Genomic DNA, 16157 nt, shown 5'->3' on the forward strand with positions numbered 1-16157 from the left:
CTTCCCAGTGTCTGTGCATCCACATTTTATTACTCTCCTTTCCCAACAAATACATGAGTCATTTGATTTAGGATGCTATATGATTTCACATCCGTTTGACTACATCACTAAAAATAGTATTTCCAAAGAAATAATTTCACAGTGATTGATAACTAAACACAGGGAAAGGGGACACAAATGAAAAATACTACACTTTGGCTCAGCCTTTTTGAGAACCTTTCTTAGAATTCAACTTGATTTTTGGAATTTTCCAACACTATTAAGGGAAACAGAGGGTTTTTTTATGAAATTGTTCTTTTTTCCCTTTAGAGTATCCAAATTTGGTTTATATTAAAATTGCCTAGAGAATCCAACAGTAATCCAAATTGTCCTTGAGTTGATCATGCCATTTAGAAAGATGAGCAAACAAATTAACATGACTGAAAGTGTGTTAACTGAGGTGGATTTCCCACTCATTGGTGGACAGGGTGAGAAAGGAAGTAAGACTGTGGAGCATACCAGTGAAAGTCTCTGAAAGTATCAAAGTGACAAATCTCTGGAAAGCTGTCATTCAAAATTCTCTAACAAAATTCTGACATAAACAAAGAAGTTCCTGGTAAAAGAGAGTATATACATGGTTTTAAAACAGTACAGAGACATCTTTCTTCAAGTTTTCTGTCTAGTGAGTTTGAACTCCCCAGCCGCCAAGTCCTGTGTAGAGCCTTATCTAATTCTCTATTTCTTCTAACAGAGAAGCAGAATATACACAACATGGAGATAGCTGTGGGCAATCAAACTATTTGAAGCCAATATTCTTAAGAGTATGACAGAAACAATCCTTACAAATTGAGAATATTGCATGGAAAGGTTTAACAAAACACTCTGGTGCGCAAGAAAGAAAAAAACTAATTTTGACAATGATTCAGGCTTCCTTGATTGACAAAGAGAAGATGATCTAATTTATGTATCATCACACAGTAGCGGGTCCCACCCCAAATAATAAGAGCCTAAGAAAACCTTCTGGAGATGCCAAGCTGTGTAAGTGGGGTATTAAAGAATAGTGGGAGTCAATGGGCAACCAGCAACTGCTGAATCAATTTGGAAAAAGATGAAGCAGCTCCTTCCAGACACAATAGGACTAATACACATGACCTGAGAGACTGTGACATCATCTACAAGGTCTACACACAGTAGGGGAAGCTGTAGCCATGCCTACTTAGGGGCTGGCTACAGTTGTGCCTGACCATGCTTGGGGACTTCGTTTCTTTTTCGGTTTCACTTTGGTACTTTCTGGACAGACTGCTGCCATGCCGGCTGGCTAGGTTGCTCTGTAAGTAAGGCTTTTCCCTATTAAATACCTTTATATTTCTACCTGACTCCGTATTGGTAATTTCCCACAATATCTGGTTGACAGAAGTGGGATATTGGAAACCTACACACCATTTGGGACAGGCTGTGGGTTCCACCGGGCCTTCGGGCTTGGCGGGGAAAGGTCCCTCTCTTCACAGTGTTCCCGGCTCCCAGCTGGCCCATTGCCGCAGAGCTGCTCCCAGCTTGGAGACTCACACAGACCTCCTATGGTTTTACCACTGTGCGCTCGGGAACAGCTCGTACTGCTGTCTACCTGCACCATGAGGCCTCCAGCTCTTAACTGAGATGGAGTAAGTCTCGGCTTTCAGCAGGGTCCATGCAGTGGCCTTAAAGCCACACCTCATTCAGTGGTTGCAGCCTCAAGGCTTTATACTCTCTAAGATAAGCACAGCTGCTTTTGTGACCTCTCTCCACAGCTACCACCCACCACTGCCAAATGCCTCGGACTAATTGAACACCTGTGCCACCCACTGGTCAAAGATAGTTACTACATCTGGAGTAGAAATCAGGTAAAATTATAGCGGAATATTTATCATTTGCTAAAATTGGTATTATTTTTGCTTATTACGTGAATTCACTGTTTGAGGAGGATGTTAATTTGTCTATATGCCATAATGGAAGTTAGCTTGCTGGTACAAATAGTATTACTAGCCAAAGTACTCAGGAATAGGGATAAGGATAACCTCACCACCTACTTACAGGAAATAACAGCTTTACCCAATGAGGTTTTGGAGAACAGATTAGGTCAGATCACAATTGTGCAGCAAACAGAACAGGAATTGGATGATAAGCTTGGCTCTGTGTCCAATACACTAAAGACAGAGCTGTCTGTTACCCAAGATGAGATACAGCATATTTATGCCATGTCTGAGGCCTTAGAGGCTAGGCTGTCAAAAGACCATGATGAGCTAAAGAATATCTGTAGCCAGCTAGAAACTCAGATAGGCAATGTTACCCAGCAACTGGATGCAAGGGTGCACAATACCGAGGATAGGGTTGAAGAATTGGACAATGCCATTCAATCAGTTATTGAAGCATCCAAGGTAGCAGATCAGAAATTTGAGTCTAGATTTGAATGTTTGGAAGATAATTTACAGTACAGGGCTGACAGATTACATAGGTCCATACGGTCGATTGCTGAGGACTCAAAATCAGCAAATCATGACCTCGAATATAGACTCCCATACCTAGAAGGCAGTTTCCATGCCATCCAGATGCTGCCTAAGGACGATCGTATTAAAGACCTAGAAAAACATGTAAATGAGCAGTTAGAGCAATTTACAGATTCACTAACATGCTTGGAATCTTTTATGATTAAGGAGATTAAAAATTTTCAAAAGGATATCATTACTAGGCTTAAAGATCATTGGGATGCCTCAGAAGCAGAATTGCTCCAATCCCAGACACCTTACTCCACCCAGGTATCGTGACCATTCTTCTAAGGTTGTTACTCATACACCATCAGTATACCCAGCTAGCATGGTAGAAAAGCCAACTTCTAAGAAACACCCTCATGGATGGATGGCTTATGAATGGCAACCTGTACAGCTGAAGGATCTTAAGAATATTAAAGAATCAGGTGTCTCATATGCTCATCATAGTCCATACTAAAAACATATTACATTCATGGGCAACCTTTAACAGGGTGACACCCCCAGATCAAGAATGATTGGTAGCAGCTGTACTTGAGAATTCATGCCAAATCCATTGGAAGGCATTAGAAAGGGAAAAGGCAAAGCTCCTTGAGTGTCAGGGCATAAAGGAATGTTTTGAAGCCCCTCTAGATAAGGTTCTTAGTCAGAGTATTTATGCTGACCCACAGGCTTAGGATGAATATGAAGATGATATATTATTTCTATGCAGGAAAGCAGCATTAAATGCCTGGGATAAGGTTCGTGAGCCAGGAAAATGCCTAGAAGCTTATACCAGAATAGAACAGGGACCTACAGAACAGTTCCAGGATTTCTTACAAACCCAATATGCAAAAGAATCATTTTGCTTTTAAGATCAGATCAGCTCTGCTAGAAGAATGGGTTTTGTATGCAGCCAACATTGATTATAATGTGCAAGATACTGGAGCTTGGGTAGGAGAAGCCATCTCCAAAGATTTAAAACGGCAACAGGAAATTAAATATTCTAGAGGTGAGGATGTAAGGGCTTGGCAAGGAGAAGCACCTTACAGAGGTCAACATATGTACCGAGAGGCTAGAGACTACTACTACTATGAACCAGAACCTTGGGTAGGAAGAGACTTCCCCTGGAGACCATGAAGGCACCAGGAACCTAGATGTTTCAACTGTGGTAAAATGGGACATACTAAGAGAAATTGTAGACAAACGAATTCCAGCAATGCCTCATACAGAAGGCCACTGACTTCTGGATTGTGTAGAAGATGTGGTAAGGGCAGACACTGGACCAATGAATGTAGATCGACCAGGGACATACAAGGAAACCCATTAAGGTCAGGAAACCCCGAGGGGACCTCAAGAAGGCACCCACATTGAGAAAGGTCAGGTCATTCTCGATGGGAGACAATCTCTCACAGGAACAATAGAGAGTTCTTTGCCTATTGTGAAAAATGATACTGCTCTAGATGGTAGTTTGAATAGTGATAAAGAATCAAGTGTGAATGGACAAAATGAGAAATGCATATTTTGGCAAGCTTCTATTAATGATAAAAAGCCTCAGATGAAAGTGAAAATGAATAATCAAGTTATTTATGGCTTAGTAGACACTGGGGCAGATGTCACTACTATTAATCAAAAGTCTTGGCCTCAGAAATGGCCTCTTAGAGAGGCAAATATACAATTTTTAGGAATTGGAACTCTATCTAGAGTTCGACAGTGTTAACTCAGTGTTCTACATTGGACCGGAAGGACAGAAAGGGATACTGAAACCATACGCGGCAGATATAGCTATATATCTCTGGGGTCATGATCTCTTAGAGCAATGGAATACTCAGATTAATATTCCTCCAGTGTCAGATACAAATTATGTACAATCTTTAGATAGTAGAAAAGATCTGGTAAGATGCTATGGAAAACGGTTACCAACCATCCATGCTGTACAGAAACTAGGTACAAATGATGGACCTTCAGAGGAGCCAAAGGCACTGCCATTGAAGTGGCTTATAGATGAACCAGTTTAGGTAGGACAATGGCCTATGACCTCTGAGAAGCTAGAGGCTTTAGAAACGTTAGCACAGGAACAGCTAGCTGCTGAACATATAGAGAAATCTACCAGTCCTTGGAATTCTTCTGTATTTGTTGTCAAAAAGAGGTCAGGTAAGTGGAGAATGCTGACAGACCTGAGAGCCATAAATGAGGTAATTCAACCAATGGGCTCTCTACAACCTGGAATGCCATTACCTTCCTTAATACCTAAAGGATAGCCTATCACAGTCATTGATCTAAAAGACTGTTTCTTCACAATACTGTTACAGGAACATGATAGAGAAAAATTTGCATTAACTGTGCCAACTGTTAATAATTCACAGCCAGTTAGGAGATATCAGTGGAGGGCTTTTCCACAAGGAATGCTAAATAGTCCTACTTTGTGTCAACACTTTGTACAGCAACCCTTGGAAATAATTCGTAAAACATTTTCACAATCTCTTGTTTATCATTACATGGATGACATTCTTTTATCAGATTCTAATAAGGAAACTTTGGTACTTATGTTTGAAATGGTGTAGGAAGTTCTGCCTTGTTGGGCGTTACAGATTGCGCCAGAAAAGATACAAAGAGGAGATTCTATTAACTATTTAGGTTGTAAGATATACTTACAAAGAATCAGACCTCAAAGGTACAAATTAGGAGAGATCGGTATCAAACTCTTAATTCTCTTCAGAAATTATTAGTGGAAATTTCTCAATTACCGATGATTATTGGTGTAGAAGGACATGACTTAAAGCATTTAAAAATGGCCCTTAAAGGTGATAAGGACCTAAACAGCCCAAGAATATTATCTGCTGAGGCAGAAAAAGAGTTAAAATGGGTAAAAAACAGAATATTGGATGCACATGTAGATCAGATAAACTATGATTTAGAATGTATTCTGGTTATCTTGCCATGCAAAGAATACCCTTCTGGAATTCTGATGCAAAGGGACAACACTATATGGGAATGGATATTTCTGCCACATAAACAGAATAAAAAGTTAAAGACATATATAAAAAGATTTCTGACTTGATTTTAAAGGGTAAATTAAGACTTCATCATCTGACTGGAAAAGATCCAGCAGAAATTATAGTACCTTTAATTAATGAAGAAATTTCCTCATTATGGAAGGATAATGAATATTGGCAAATAGCTCTTACTGGTTTTTGGGGACAATTAGCAACAACTATCCCATAACTGACAGAATTAAATTCATAAAAAAGACAGTCTGGATTCTTCCAGGTATTGTATTTCATACACCCATTTCTGGTGTTATTACCTTCTACACTGATGCCAACACATCAGGTAAGGCAGGTTATAAAGTAGGTGAGGTAGATAAAGTAGTTCAAAGTCCATATACATTTGTACAGAAGACAGAATTATATGCAATTCTCATGGTACTTATGGATTTTACAGAACCTCTTAATATAGTTACTGATTCTCAATATGCAGAGAGAGTCGTGTTACATATTGAGACTGCAGAATTTGTTCCTGATAATACAGAATTAACTTCTCTGTTTTTACAATTACAGGAAACTATCAGAAACAGAAGTAATCCTATATACATTACACATATCAGATACCATACGGGTCTGCCAGGCCCACTAGCACAAGGCAATGATGAGATTGATCGTTTATTAATTGGAAATGTGGTAGAAGCCTCAGAATTTCATAAGAAACATCATGTAAACATCAAAGGTTTAAAAAAGGACTTCTCCATCACTTGGCAGCAAGCCAAGGAGATAGTGAAAAACTGTCCTACTTGTTTCTTTTATAATCAAACTCCATTGCCAGCAGGTTGTAATCCTAAGGGCATTCGGAGAAATGAGGTTTGGCAGATGGATGTCTTTCACTTTGCAGAGTTTGGAAATTTGAAATATGTGCATCACACTATAGACACATTCTCAGCGTTCCAATGGTCTACTGCTCTTAACTCTGAAAAAGCTGATTCTGTTATTACACACCTGATAGTTGTGATGGCAGTTATGGGTGTACCTGCACAAATAAAAACTGACAATGCTCCAGCATATGTCTCTACAAAATTGGAACAATTTTTCAAATATTATAACATAAAGCATGTTACTGGTATACCACACAATCTTACAGGACAAGCACTGGTTGAGCGATCTAATAGAACACTTAAGGAGATGCTCAACAAACAAGCTTGGAAGACTAAACCCCTGAAACATAGGTTGCATAATGCTTTATTAACACTAAACTTCCTTAATGCCAATGAAAAAGGACAAACAGCTCCAGAAAGACACTGGACTACAGAAAAAACTCTGAACTCAATCAGCCAGTATACTTCAAAGATGTACTAACCTCTGTATGGAAACCAGGACATGTATTATGTTGGGGTAGGGGTTTTGCATTGGTTTCTACAGGAGAAGAATAACTTTGGATACCATCAATGTTGATCAAGATTTGAGTTGAAAAGGAAAAACCTCTCAATGAGGAGAAATGACAGGTATTCTAATAAGGTATGTCTTATAAACTAAATAGAAATCCCCAAAGGAAAGGGAAGTGTTTTGTTTTTATCTTCACAGGAAAACTCATCTCCAAAAGGCAAAGGACACTGTATGGGTAGATGCTTAAGAAGAAAAGGTAGCTATAACCATCAAACAACAGAACGTGCCATAAGGTAAACTTTACTGCTGTCTCTCAGAGAACTCTATTTCTCTTTATTTCCTAGTCCCTATTCAATTAAACCAATGGTGGATTTAGAGGTGGATTTGGCTTTTCTTCTCTAAAATCCAAGCATGTTATTTAACTAAACTTTAGTGTTTTGTATTGTATCAAGAAGCCAATTGATGTAATACAGAATAAAAGAAGAATTTGGGGACTGTCTTTGTCCTTTCTTGAATCTTTCTCTCAAGGTGTACACCCTATTGTAATTGTTATGCTCTCATGGTTGCAATCCCCAGTATGTGTTCATACACAAGCAAACATTTCTCTGCTAACTGATTATGTTTGAGTCCCACAGCCAATGAAGACCTGACTGACAACAATCCCTGGACACCCTGGAAAGAATATGGGCCTCACCTCCTAGACTGCACTGGATGCAACTTGCTCCATTTCAACTGACCCTTTGGCCAGAGCTTCGGGTACTGACTTCAATCAAGTTGAGGATTTTAAGCTAGATCTTCTATCAAGAGAATCCCAACTAACCTGGACTGGATACAATCCATTCAAGACTTTTACTACACCAATAATTTCTTCTACAGGACCCCACATGACTATCATCATCCCATTTCAACAGGAAGTAACTTGGAGGATGCTACGCCCCCTTTCCTCATTGTTGTCATGTAGGATAGTGTATATACCTAGTTAGGGATAGCTTCCTATTATTTATGGTTGGGATTGGAGGGAGGTGTTCAGGGTTGGACACATCTTTCAGTTGACTTTAGGGTTTAGTTAAAATAGATAGTTAGGATGTGACATAAGCAGTTTGTTGTATCTTCTTATATTTCACCTTTATGATTGTTAATTTTGGATACTTTACACTGTTAAGTATTAATCCTCTTTTAAACTAAAAGGAGAATTGTAGGGGAAGCTGTAGCCGTGCCTACTTAGGGGCTGGCTACAGGTGTGCCTGACCATGCTTGGGGACTGTCTCTCTCTTTCGGTGTCACTTTGGTACTTGCTGAACAGACTGTTGCCATGCCGGCTGGCTAGACCGCTCTGTAAGTAAGGCTTTTCCCTATTAAATACCCTTGTATTTCTACCTGATTCCGTATTGGTAATTTCCCACTATAACACACATTCAAAACAACCAAACTCCCAAAACTGAGAAGAGGAATTGAAGGGAATCACACTCCTAACTAAAATGCTATTTACAATTTATGTCTTCTAAGAAGAGAAAATCCCTTTGGAATAGCAGTATCACTGGGAATATTAGCTGCATTCCAGGGCAGTCCCCAGTCTAGGAGTAGGTGAATAACACAAAATAGACTCCACAATTTGTTTCCTGTTGTTTTATGAGCTTTTTCTTTAGGGTTTTTTTTTTTTTGGTCTTATTTTTCTGGTTTGTTTTCTTTTTCAGGTTTTTGTTGTTCTTGTTTCTGTATTTAAAGAGACAAAGAGAGACTACAAAGTTGGGTGAGGAGGGAGGGAGGACAGATCTGAGCTGAGTTGCGGAAGGGAAATAATCAAGATATATTTTATAGAAATTTTAAATAAAAAACTGATATAAAGGTCATATAAGCACATAAGTATTGATAGGTTCATTAGGAGATAAAAGAAATGAAGATTTCCTTCTTCCATTAAATGGTCCAAGTTTACTGAGTAGATATTCACTACATATTGTAGGGGATCCAGGCAATATGTCACATATCTATAATCCCATAACCCATTAGGCTGAAGCAGGAAAAATGGCAAATTCTATACCGGTCAGGTCTATAGACTAAGTCACTGTCTGAAAGAAAAGTAATAGCATTGCTTTTTGCCATCTTTTCTATCTGGAAAAACAACTATAACATGTATTAAGGTGAAATAAGAAGAAATGATCAAACTCTTTTTGACAATGGAGCTTTAAAATACTGGTGAGTTGCTTTTTGAACATCAGTTGTTACTGTTGTCAATATTATTTTCTGTTATTAGCACACACACATGTACACATACATAAACACAAATACATGTGTATATGTGTATATATGTGTCACACACTCATATTTAACATTTAGTTAGTTATATTTAACATTTTTGGCAAACCTGACTGAAATATTACATAAATTTAAAACCATGATTTTTACCTTGCTACCAAGAATATTTTTTGTAAAATATTATGTATATCATAAATACTGAACAAAATGGGAAAAAAGTCATGTAAATATTGTCAGGATATACTGTGAAGGACTGATTTAGTACAAAATCTTCAAAATCAGCATTAAGATAGAGCAAGTGGAATGATTTACTAGAACACAAAATAGAATAGCTGTTAAGTTATTTTAAAAACACCAGGAGGAATATAATTTGCGAATATGTGAAAGGCTATAGTAGCGCATGCCTTAAAATACAGCTCTAGAAGGCAGAGGCAGGTGGATCACTGTGAGATTGAGGCCAGTCTGGTCTACAAAGAAAGTTCCAGGACAGTGAATGCTGTAATTTAAAGAAGCCTGCAAGAGAAAGAGGCCATGCAATAGAGTTAGGGTGGAGGTGTTTTTGTGTTGTTGTTGTTGTTTTTAAATGGGGGGAAGTGAATAGGAAAAGGGAGGAGGGAAGAGGGGGGGCAGTCTCAGGGGACAACAGAGACAGAAATGAAGGAGGGGAGAGGAGAGGAAGAGAGAGAGGAGGGAGAGAGAGGGAAAGGGGGAGGAAATGGGAGAGGGAGAGAGAGAGAGAGAGAGAGAGAGATAGAGAGAGAGAGAGAGAGAGAGAGAGAGAGAGAGATTGAGGAGAGAGAAACAAACAGAGAAGAGGATGGGCAGTGGGTAGGGCCTTTTAAAAGGGAACTTAGTGAATATGCCCAGATGGTGCTCCTAGTGGCTGCAGCTAAGGGCATATCCTGTCAGAACATCAAAGGCAGGCCTTACAGATGCCTGGATATTAATAGTGAAGGCTGTTACACAGTGAATCCATATTGAAAAAACACAACAAAAACCCAAAAGAAACAACAACAAAAACACAAACATGCACATATTCAATTTGGATTTCAAATCATTGTATAGACCTCTCTGTTTTACTAAGTGGTAGAGTGATAACTTTCTGTCCTGTATTAAGCTGATGAGATTAGACTACTTATTTAACAGCTTCAAAGGTATAATCTAAACTTAAAGGAAGAGAACAGTAAACTACAAAAAGCCTATAATGAATTCACATACAACCTTAAAGCAGAAATTCTTTTCTAAACCTGAAATAAAACTCAAAATAATAATTTTGATCAAAATGTGTTCAACAAATTTTATAATTGAAATATAAAAGAAATGAACCCTGGGGGAAATGCAGCACTTTTGACACACACATTTTGCAAAACATCATCTATATTTAAAATGGGGAACTAATTTTAAAAAGATCGACAATATCTATATAAATATTCAATGCATACGTACCTTGAAAGCAAATTAATTTGACTACAAAATCATCTATTTTATCACTTGTAATTTTAGTCTCAAATATTATAATACTAATTTAAAATGAAGAGATAGGTGGTAATCTTGCATAATCTATACATTTGAAAATTGGTAGAATTTCTGCAACTTGATAGAATTCAACTTGAATACACCTACCTTTTAAACAGCATAGAAATAGAAACATCAAAATCGGAAAAGAGAATTTTGAATATCATAAGTAAAACTATGGAAATATATATCAAAATTTGAAATTATGTAATCAATAAAATTTGTATATGAAGGTCCATTCATTTATACATTTATGCATTGATAGTGATTTATCACATTTTTATAGAAAATGGGAATAAAAATAATGGTAATATAAATATTATCTTTAAAATTGTGATGAGTGAACATATGTGTAGAAGAAATTACAATATGTTCATTACATTATAATTCAAAAGTATTTGCATGATATATATATATATATATATATATATATATATATTATATATTTGCCTAGATAGGATTTTTAGTTAACTGATAACATCAGTGGTGCAGATAACTGATGAGCTATATTTAGCTAGGCAAGCTTTCCAGACCTATTTTGTATTATCACACACACACACACACACACACACACACACACACACACACACTGAAAATTTGAAAATATTTTTCTATTTTCAAATTTCAATTTTAAATGTATTGTTTATGAAAGTGAATGATATACCATCTGTACAATACCCATGGCATCATCATCAACTGCAAGCTTTTGAACATTTTGCATTTTCTAACTCTGAGATTATAGCTTCCAGGCATTTCCCATTCCATAATTCATCTTCCAAGTCTAGACTTTTGGAGAATTTACCTTAGAAACAATTTCATGTCTTCTGTATCTGAGCTCTCCATAGATACAAGTACTGGCTACTTGTTGAATTTATATATGACACAAAATTTTCAGCATCATTAAAATACTTGCTGTGTTTAGAATTAAATCTCTAGCAGTTAAAATAGATTTAGTTTATTACTTTGAACAGTAATTTGTGCAGTTGTGCTGAAATATTTCTCTACAAAATGTAGGTGATTATAAGAATTGTACTTAGAAACTGGATAAAGCAAAGAAATAGGGAGTAAAGATATTATACACTATCACCTCGATTTTGTTGCTAAATGCTGATGTAAAGCTTTAGCTTCTATCGAAAATAATATCATCACCATCATGTGAGAGTATTCAAAAGCATGACCTAAGAAACATACCACACAATAAAGCAATATGTCATAATAATTACCTGTAAACGTTGTTGATCACACGGAACATGTGACAACGAACAGCAAAATGGCAGTGAGTCCTCTATGGAAATAACACCGGGCTCGTGAAATACCATATCCATTTCAGGAACTATCTAGATAATTCTGGAAAGAAATGGACTCTGTGAAAGGGTGGGAAGTAGCCTTGTGTGTGTAACTGTAATGTCTCCAATATAATTCGTGTCATTTCAGCAAAGTCATTATTTCATTATCCAAAATTCTCCCTTTTAGTTTTACAGGGCGATTGAAATGGAAATTAATACCTTAATGCAGAAGAATGATGAACTGCCTCTCTGTGAGGGCCCTGCTTCTACTTTGCAAAGTTCAATATCTGGACTGTGACTCATCCTTGGTGAAATCATTTGTGGCAGTACAGAGAGCAGAGAGACGGTGTTCCTTTAGTGGGATATGAATTTTTTTGTAAGTTCGCACTACAGCTGATTCAATTTTACAGCTGAAGACAATCTTATGTGCACGTTTATATCCTTTACTACCCAATAATAAGGCTGGATGTTAAAAAAATAAAAGTGGGTATAGTAAGGGAGCAAAGAAGCAATTTTAAGGCTAGAAGTTCATTTTTAATATTGGATGCAGACATTTTAATGCTACAACTTATAGGTTGCTGTTATTATTCAAGTCAACATTGATAGTCTTATTATTTTATTTCTCATTTTATAAATTGCAGTTATCTGTAAAATTAAAAATTAGCATTATGCTGTCATTTACTTTTAGCTAGAAAGAGATGATTTTCTTTTTCTAAACTTTACTTTGAAGGTAAAATATCCCAGGATTTTAGCTAAGTAACTATATAAGCAATGACATCACAGTATTTTACTTTGTTTCATACAAGGGTGATATGTCTATGATTTCTATTTTGTGAACTTCTAGTTGACGAGGGAAGTCAAAATATTTTGCAACTGGAAAAATACAGGTATTATACGTTTCCTTTTTTATCAATAAAAGTAGACAATAGCTGTCCAAGCATACCTCATAAGAGTTCTGTAAAGACAGAAGAAGATAAAGAAGGGCTGAGGAAATTGTCTAAGTGATGAGGACTTGCTGTTCTTTCAGAGGATTGAGTTTGGTCCTGAGAACACATCTTGTGGCTTAACAATAACCTGGCACTCTTCACTCTACAGTTCGGATGCTCTCTTCTGGCTTTCATTAATACCACATACACAAAAGTAAGTGGACATGCATGAGCATGTGCACACACACACACACACACACACACACACACACACACACACACACACACACACACACACATCCTCACACCACACAGAAATAAATAAAAATCAAATTAGATGCATGTGGAAGCAGACAATACAGTAAATAGGTGAAATGATTTATGGCACCTGTTCAAAATTTCAGTTGTTCAGAATGTTTTTGATCATTTATGGTAACAGCTAAGGATGCTATATCCTTTTGTTTTATGCTATCCTTTTATTTTTCAATATATTCTCATTGCAAATTGTAATATTCTACTGGACTCAGGAAAGACACCAGGAAAGTAATAATTTTTCCTCTACTTCAATGTTAGCATAGTTTTAAGCCTAAGTGTTATTTAGGAATATACTTCACATTAAAATTGGACTTTACTGGGCTGGAGAGATAGCACAGCAGTTAAGGTGCATATCACTTTCAGAAGACTCAAGTTCACTTCCAGACCACCACGCTGGCCAGATCACAACCACCTGATGCAAGGTTTTATGAACCACCTTGTTTCTGTTGGCACCTGCACTCATATGTATACACACACATACATGTACTAAAAATAAATCTCTTAAAAATTAAACATATTTTTGTACTTTTTACTAAATGTTCATCTGATAATGAGATGAAGCCAATTCCTAACATGTAAATGATTTATCAAAATGTGGGAAAAGATACTCTGAAAGAAAAATTGAGATATGAAGTCTCTAAACCTAAACGGAAGTCCTTCAAGTCTGATCATATAGTATGCTTCCCAAACAAATGGAAACATTTGCACAGTTTCATCTCCAGTGCAAAGGTGGAGAGAAAACAGACAGCTACATGCATGTCATAGATATAGCTGCTACATAATAAAGAAAGAAAACTTACCTTCTTGACTTAAAACATACATGTTTTGATGAAAAGATATTTCAGACTTTTTCCTGGTAACTGTTAGATACTTCTTTACAGTTGCAAAAGTTCAGGATATTTTAGCTGAATTTCACAAGGTTAAAAACACTGACCTATTTACATCTCCAGCTTTCTCTATTCTGATTATTTTTTCCTATCAGAAATCTTACGTTTATTTTCTTTACTGGTTCCTTCATCACAGTTAAACATACGGAAAGTAAATGGTAACTTAGTAAATTAAAGAGTATAAAATAGAGTGTAACATGGTATTTAAATAATTATCAAAAGTTATGGCTTTCCTGATGCCCTGCGGCCTGGTAGGCAGGCTCCACTACAACGAACAGGTATGTGGTAGGGAAATGAGAGAGAAGAAGCCATGGACAGGCTCATGTGCTGTGAAGGAATGAGAGACTGAAGAGATGAAGACCACGAGGATGAAGTAGACATGAGTGGACTGTGCTGCCATCTTGGGCCATGTGATATCTGGGCCTGTCCTGTTGCTAAGGACTATGTCTAGGCCTATGGTCCTCCCACGCCTGGGGTCCGTGTTGACAGTCATGGCCCGTGTTAGCAACAGGAGCCATGGGAGAGCTGGCCCCAGTGGTCTGGGCAACAGAGAAACCAATCTGATTCTGCTCCTTGACAGCAGCCACAGCGGGAGAGCTGCCCCTCTCCATGAACTGACCCCATTTATTTGGGCACTGGAAAGCTGGTTTTGACCCTGGCCTGAGGGGGTTGATCCAGCTGGAGTCCCAGACTGCCCAACTTAGCTACCAAATAGGCTCACATCTAGGGCTTTGTGCTCGCCTACCCCAACATCTATCTTATCTGTGACCTACTGGAGTATGGTAGAGAACAGTTCTGCAGAACCATGACAGTCACAGGATCTCCATGACTCTGGCAACAACAGGCTATCCAAGAGAATTTTCAGGGAGGGTCCAGTATTGATAGTGTTGCAGAAGTCAGAGGCATTGAAAAAGACTGACAACTCATTACAATGAACATTGAAATTAAAGCTGTTTGAACAAAAGGATATACTGGGTTACACTCAGCGGCTCCCAAAGCCACTAGGACAATGAATATGGGATGGAGAATTGGGAAAGATGGAGAATGGCGTGGGTTTTTTTTTTTTTTTTTGATGAAAATTAGGTTATGCTGTGATCAATTAAAGAAGCACTATAGAGGTACTTTTTAATTAATTAATTTTTATTGAAGAGGTTTTAGACATAACACTCACATTCACAACTGGCATGAGAACAGAGTATCCCCAGTGCAAAATCAATATATTATGTGATAAAAGGATCCAACAGGAAAAAAGGAATCACTGTAAACTGGCTTGTAGTAATATCTTGCCCATTGGAAATTGTTTGAAAACATTGCTCTCCAAATTAAAACTACTATTTCATTCACTTCCAAATACATTATGCATTTTGTTAATTTATTTAACCATTTTTCATATTAACTTTTCAGCTACAAATTACAAAGTTGATTTTTCAGACTTGAAAATATTTCTAATTTGTTACATTCCCCCATTTTGTAGTATGGTTTTTACAACACACTTTTTTCTAGTGTATTAAAGTAATTGGGTAATAAATAATACATAATTTGAATTTCTGATAGCACTAAATTTTGACTATGCCGATAATGAAAGAGTGAATAAGCACTAAATATAAAAGAAATGGAGATGTCACATCAATAACATAAAAATTCATTATATGGAGAATCCTTATCACATACTTTGGTGGGTCTAGAACACAACAGTCTAACAATTTTTTTAAAAAGAACTACATTGCTAACACAGTATGATATGTTATTATTTATTCCATAATGATCAGAACAAAGACACAACTAAGAAAGAGAACTATAGACCAATATCCCTCATGAACATTGATGCAAAAATACAACAACTCTGAAGGGACAAGATCTCCCGAGCAAATTGGGAGCATGCGGGGAGGGGAGATGGAGCTAGGAGAATGAGAAGGAGAGAAGAAGACAGGTGAGGAGGCCATGAGAGAGCAGAAAGGTTGAGTCAGGGGAAGAATAGAAGAAAAAAAGGTAAGAGATACCATAATAGAGGGAGACATTTTAGGTTTAAAGAGAAATCAGGCACTAGGGAAATGTCTGGAGAGCTACAAGGATGGCACCAACTGACAATCTAAGCAACAGAGGACATGCTACCTTAAAT

This window comes from Cricetulus griseus, chromosome 2, assembly GCF_003668045.3.
Source record: "Cricetulus griseus strain 17A/GY chromosome 2, alternate assembly CriGri-PICRH-1.0, whole genome shotgun sequence".
NCBI classification, from domain to species: Eukaryota; Metazoa; Chordata; class Mammalia; order Rodentia; family Cricetidae; genus Cricetulus; species Cricetulus griseus.